The sequence below is a fragment of the Gymnodraco acuticeps genome, unplaced genomic scaffold, assembly GCF_902827175.1.
Source record: "Gymnodraco acuticeps unplaced genomic scaffold, fGymAcu1.1, whole genome shotgun sequence".
Taxonomy (NCBI): domain Eukaryota; kingdom Metazoa; phylum Chordata; class Actinopteri; order Perciformes; family Bathydraconidae; genus Gymnodraco; species Gymnodraco acuticeps.
The window spans coordinates 1,034,145-1,040,144 of record NW_022991705.1 but is presented as its reverse complement, the minus strand read 5'-3'; positions in this window follow the sequence as shown (position 1 = coordinate 1,040,144).

Sequence of the window (6,000 nt, the reverse complement as noted above, 5' to 3'; positions counted from 1 at the left end):
GGACACCCATTATGAGGCGCGGCCCCCGTGAGAGTGGCCGCGGTGCGTTCAGGGACCTCCGCAGAAGAACAGTGCGTTACGTAGTGTAAAAACGACTGCAGTTATCCCAGAGTAAGAGTCATCTCTCTCCACATTCCACATTTCCCCATAATGTCCATTTCAAAGAGACGGCATTATGACGACCCCCCCCCCCCCCCCCCCCCCCCCCGAGAGCGGGCCGCGGTGCGTTCACGGACAGAAGAAGCTCAGATTAATGCCTCTTTCTCTCTGAGAGAAAACAGCATTATGGTCGGCAAGGCCGTTTTCCCTTCTGGATAGGGTGAGGCAGGGAGCAGCTGTCAGTCATCCTAGTGGCCCCAGATCGCCGCCTGGCGCCGTGGTACGTGGGGTAACACAGATGATGGTGGGCCAGCCCTGGGCTATTCCTCAGGTCTGGGGAGCGCTGTCTCAGGAAGCAGGGGCAATAGGGGCGTTACCCACTCTGGGCCAACCTCTCCAGGCTTGGCTCCTGAGAGGGACAGGCTGAGACAGGTGGGGCTGTCTGACAACGTTATTCAGACTATCCAAGCAGCAGGAGCAGAATCCACCACAGCCTGTTACAGGCCAAAGTGGGCGGGATTCCGGCGATGGTGTGAAGGAAGGAGTCTAGAGCCTCTGTCGTGCACGCTGGGCTCTATTCTTACCTACTTACAGATACTGGTGGACAGGGGGCTGGCTCATTCCACAATTAAGGTGTATGCAGCAGCCATTTCATCCTGCCATGAGGGATTTGGAGGCAGGTCAGCCTTCAGTCAGCCGCTTATGTCGCGGTTTTTGCAGGGGGTCAGGAGACAGCGCCCAGTGGTGCACACCTCCTCCCTGCAGTGGGACCTGCCGTTGGTGCTCGAGGCTCTGGTCACAGAACCATTTGAGCCCCTGGAGCTCTCCTCCCTGAAAGCACTGTCATGGAAGACAGCATTGCTACTTGCCTTGACTTCGGACAAAAGAGTGTCCGAGCTGACTGCTCTGTCGGTGCACCCAAGCTGCCTTTTGATCCGGGGTGACCGTAGCGGGGCGACACTCAGACCGAACCCCTCCTTTACTACTAAGAGCCTAAGGAGTTCGTTCAGGTCAAGGGCTATTCAGTTAGGTGGCTTTAATCTTCCACCCCATATTGAGGCCAGGGAGGCTAAATTGTACCTCCTCTGCCCAGTGCGTGCGCTAGCATGTTATGTAGAGCGCACGGCTGCCATTAGATGCACTGAACAGCTGTTTGTGTGCTTTGGGGATGGTGTGGCTAGAAAAGCTCTCTCCAAGAAGCGCCTAACAGGATGGCTATGCGGGTGCATTACACATGCCTATGGGCGGGCGGGGAGAGCCCTCCCCACTGGGGTCCGTGCGCATTCTACACGGGCTGTGGCTGTGGCTGTGTCAAACAGCCTTATTCAGCAGCGTGAGTGTAGAAGATATATGCACGTCGGCGTCTTGGTCTACGCCAGGCTCCTTCATAAAATGTTATCTCCTGGACATGTCTGGCTCCTTCTCGTCGCCTGTGAGGCAACGCATGACTGGTGAGAGGGGGGGTGGCTGTGGGTCAGCAGGTGTGTCCCCCCCTGGACATAAAGCACTTGTGTTTTCCCATGCTCCTGAGGGACTCGGGAGACATGGTGCGCAATCAGCCCCATACAAGGCTGGAGGCAGGCTGGGAGAGCCTTCCTCACTATTGTCCATACCCACTCTACATGGAGCGTGTGTGAGTGTGGGCGAAGTGGTGCACTTATGTTTTCCCATGCTCCTGAGGGACCTGGGGAACAAGGTGCGCGGTAGGCTCCAGACGGAGTCTCCGCACAGATCTTTTCCATGCACCCTCTACACGAGGTAAGCGTGTGTGAGTGTGCCTTATCCAAATTGCGGCCCCAACTTCTCTACGGTTACAACCGGATGGGAGGAAGTGGGGATGCAATGGATGTTAGCGAAAAGCCGGTCAGGGACGGTGTGGTGGGTCGATGTTGTTGGATGACAGGGCGTGTATACATCGGGGCTCCACCCACTGTACCCATAGAGTCCAGTAGAGGGCAGAGCCTGTGTGAAATATAACAGGGGGTTACGTATTGTAACCCTAGTTATATAAGCACAGGCGGAGCCCTCTACCTGGGGGCCCTGTCTTTCCTAGTTCGCTCGCTGAAGAGTGTATAGGATAGTGGGCGGCGGGTGTAGCCGCCTTTATATACTGTGGGCCTGCGCGCGCATTCAGGTAGGCTCGCCCCGATTGGCCGGCTACATTTACGTAAACTCAGTAGGTGAAAGCACGCACAGCATGATAGAGAGTAGTACCCATAGAGTCCAGTAGAGGGCTCCGCCTGTGCTTATATAACTAGGGTTACAATACGTAACCCCCTGTTTTATCCTATCAAAACCTCTGAAAAAATAAATGTGTCTCTCAGAATCGAAAGAGAAAAACCTATGGGGAAAACACAAAAGCATTTTACACAATTTAAACTAATTAATGTCGTATAATTAACAAGGATAAACTGATGTTTTTTAGTGGATGAGTATTGCAGATATCACTGTTAAATCATTTGATCATTGGTTTTATTATGAAAACTTCGAGACCGGAAATACTGTTTTCAACCCGTAACTTTACATGAAGGCTGCCGCATACCTCAAATCATCTTCGTAATATCTATCAAACTATAGATCCTACATATCGACTGGACGTGGATTCTAAAAGTACAATATACACTTCTCGCTAGAAATCTAATCAAAAAGCATTTTAATGGCCAAACTATCCTACAATTTAGGATTTTACAGAGAGGGTTATTTGTGAATAAACGACCCTCTGTAACGTTTGCAATCAACGGGAGCACTAGAGGGCGAACACTTTAAAACGTGATTATAGGTCGTATTAAGCGCTTGAACAAAATACCTATTTGGTCGTAATAAGGGCTTGAACAATCAACCTATTTGGTCGTATGAGTTGGAGGACTTGTTAGTGTAAAGGAATATTTTAGTCTGATGTCTTTGTGTTCTTAGCTGTCCTGAGAAACTTTACATGAGTGACTACTCTTTTCCTGTGTGGGGGAAGGGTTTACTGCCCGACGCCTTTACGAGACAGAGCATCTTTGTTTGTTCATCTGGAATCGATTGGGGTAAAGGCCCGCGTTTCTAGGCTCCGCCCCTTCTCAGAGACCAGGTTCGAGCGGTTCCGTCTTTGTGTGGGCAGAGTTCATTTGGCAGCTTGCATTAAACAGTACGAGTTGCTTTGTTAATCCTCCGGCCGTTTTGTCTCTCAATAAATATCAGTGTATTGACTAAGGCAAATCCAGATTCCATTCCTTTCAAGAACATTGGCTCAGCATTGATAACAGAAGTTTTCCTAACAGTTAGCACCAGCATTAGCAAACATGGTAGCTGTGACTCACAGGGTGGAATATACTCTACATACCTGTGGTGACAGCAGGAACAAAGACTTTCCTCGCAAATATGCATGTGTGGGACACTGCATCACTCACAGGTAAACCTGAGAGTGCTCGTGTGAAGTGAAGAGCTGTGGAGCCTGACCTCTCTCTCTGTTAGCGACCCCATACACATATTTATCATCCTCTCACAGTTTACTTCAACTTTTCTTCCATCCTTTTTGGTGATAAAATAAACCGTATTAGCTAAATGTATTTTGTTAAATGTTGATGTATAGTGCTACGGAGAGAAAAATAAACGTAACCTTTGGACTGTTTTGACTGCACAATACTTGAGTACACATTTGAGGTACTTGTACTTTACTTTAGTATTTTCATTTTTATAGCACATTATACTTCCACTCTGCTACATTTTTTGTATTCAACTATATATGTTTTACAGATATAGTTAATATATAAATTCAGATTTTGATGCACAATACTTCCATCCAACATTGAATTTCAGTAATTAAAACCATGGGTGGGTTAGCTGGGGAGCCTCTGGAGCAGAAATGAAAGAGTTTTCACATTTTTTACGTTTTGGTAAGTTTTTAGGGAAATGTTGTAATATTGCAACGTTGGGCTTAGGTGGGAGCAGAAACTCACATTGTCTGAATACATATATTGAACAACTAAGGGTTGATTTGCAGGATTGATTGCTTACTTAGTCAGTATATAGCATGAATAATCACACATCAGTCATATTTGTTATGAATAGTCATTTATTAAATATGAATACAATGGTAGTCCCAAAAACAGTTCCTATTGTCGGAAAAGCAGAGACGGACGTCACACATTATTAACCCGAAAGCACACAAAAAGCACACTTCAGATGCTCAAGGTCCTTGAGATGCTTCACGCGTTGACATTTCACCGATATCTGTTACGGTTCTTCAACAAAACGTTCACATGTAAGAGGTTTATCTCTCATTCAGAACAATGGAAAGGCTCTCCTCTCACTGATTACTGCACATCACCATGGAAACCTTTGATCTCTGGGCTCAAGTGCAGGTGTTTCATAACGACGTTAGCTCAAATATAAACACCAATGTCATGGAACACGATGATGTCATAACTCCAACTGACATGCTCAGAACGCCACAAAACATCACATGATGGTTAACGCTGTGGCCCTGAACAGCTCTACATCAAATCTGATGTTACATAATGTGGTGTAACTATGGCAACGCATCCCTCGCCATAAAACACGATGTCGCTGTAACTCCAATGGACACGGTCCAATCGTCCCCCAATCTTCACTTGTATATCACCTCTATGGCTCAACAGCTCTATGCCAAATCTGAGATCTCACTATAGGCCGTTTCCATGGAAACGCATCCCTCGCCATAAAACACGATGTTGCTATAACTTCCTGTGTAAATGGTCAAAAAGTGCTCAAACTTCACGTGTGCTAACAGTCCAGCCGTGAAGACATCTACGTGAGTTTTGAGATTTCTTCAAATATCGTTGCCATGGTTTTCTCATAACTTCAGTGAAAATGCTCCAAACGGCCTAAAACTTCACAGGTTTGGTTACGATGCAGCCCTCAACACATCTAAGCGTATTATGGGGTTTCATCAAATGCCGTTGCCATGGTGACAGATCACTCGCCATCAAGTTAGTTGAAACGTTTACAGTTAAAATATTCTGATGCTTTTCAAAGCCTTTTTACTTTCTTTTCTCTTCTTAATACACATTCATTCACTACTACTTACATTTAATATCTAACTCCTTCAACCTACTTTCAGCTGCAGAAACCATTCAACTATTACATTATTCAGCTATGTCAGGACATCAAGGCTATACATGTGGTTGTTTATACCTTTTTTAAACCTTTCCTTTTAAATATTAAGCTTCTTCACTATTTTTCCTACTCTTCCAGTTTAACATTTCACTTCCAAGTCTTCAACAAAGTCCTTGCAATGCCTTTGAGCTGTAACTATTTTGATTCAAATCATTTCACTTTTCTGCATTTCTCCGCTAAGTTCAGCAACACACTTACTTGGTTTTTGTAGCTAAAAGCAGCTACAGAGACCATTCAACTAATAAAATATTCAGCTTTTTCTGCATTTTCAGCTAAATTCAGCAACAAATGTTCACAGTTTACAGCATTCGCACGCATTTTCAGGAAATGCATTTTCTAGTTAATAAATATCAATAATAAATATGCTTATTATAGTGTAATAGATTACCTGAAGGAATAGATAGGTTGGTGGGACAAGTGTTCATTCTGTCTGGCTTAGCCTATTGTCATACTAAAAGGAATGCATGCACCACCACCTTCCAGGTGTTCCGATGCAACAAGTATATTAATCCTATTTACATTGTACACTTGAGTCAACCTGTGTTACGGTTTGGGAAAGGTAGGACCCAAAAGCAGACTACAAAAAAAGGTAAGTTGGTAGAAAACAAAAACGAGCTTTATTGTAAAAGCTGATGGCAAAAACAAAAAGGAAGCACAAGCAAGATATAATACAAAAAGCTGATGATGACTGACATGGAGAGTGACGGGAAAAACAAACAATGAACTGACGGCCCGGGAGCAAGGCAGAGTCCATGGTGGGGG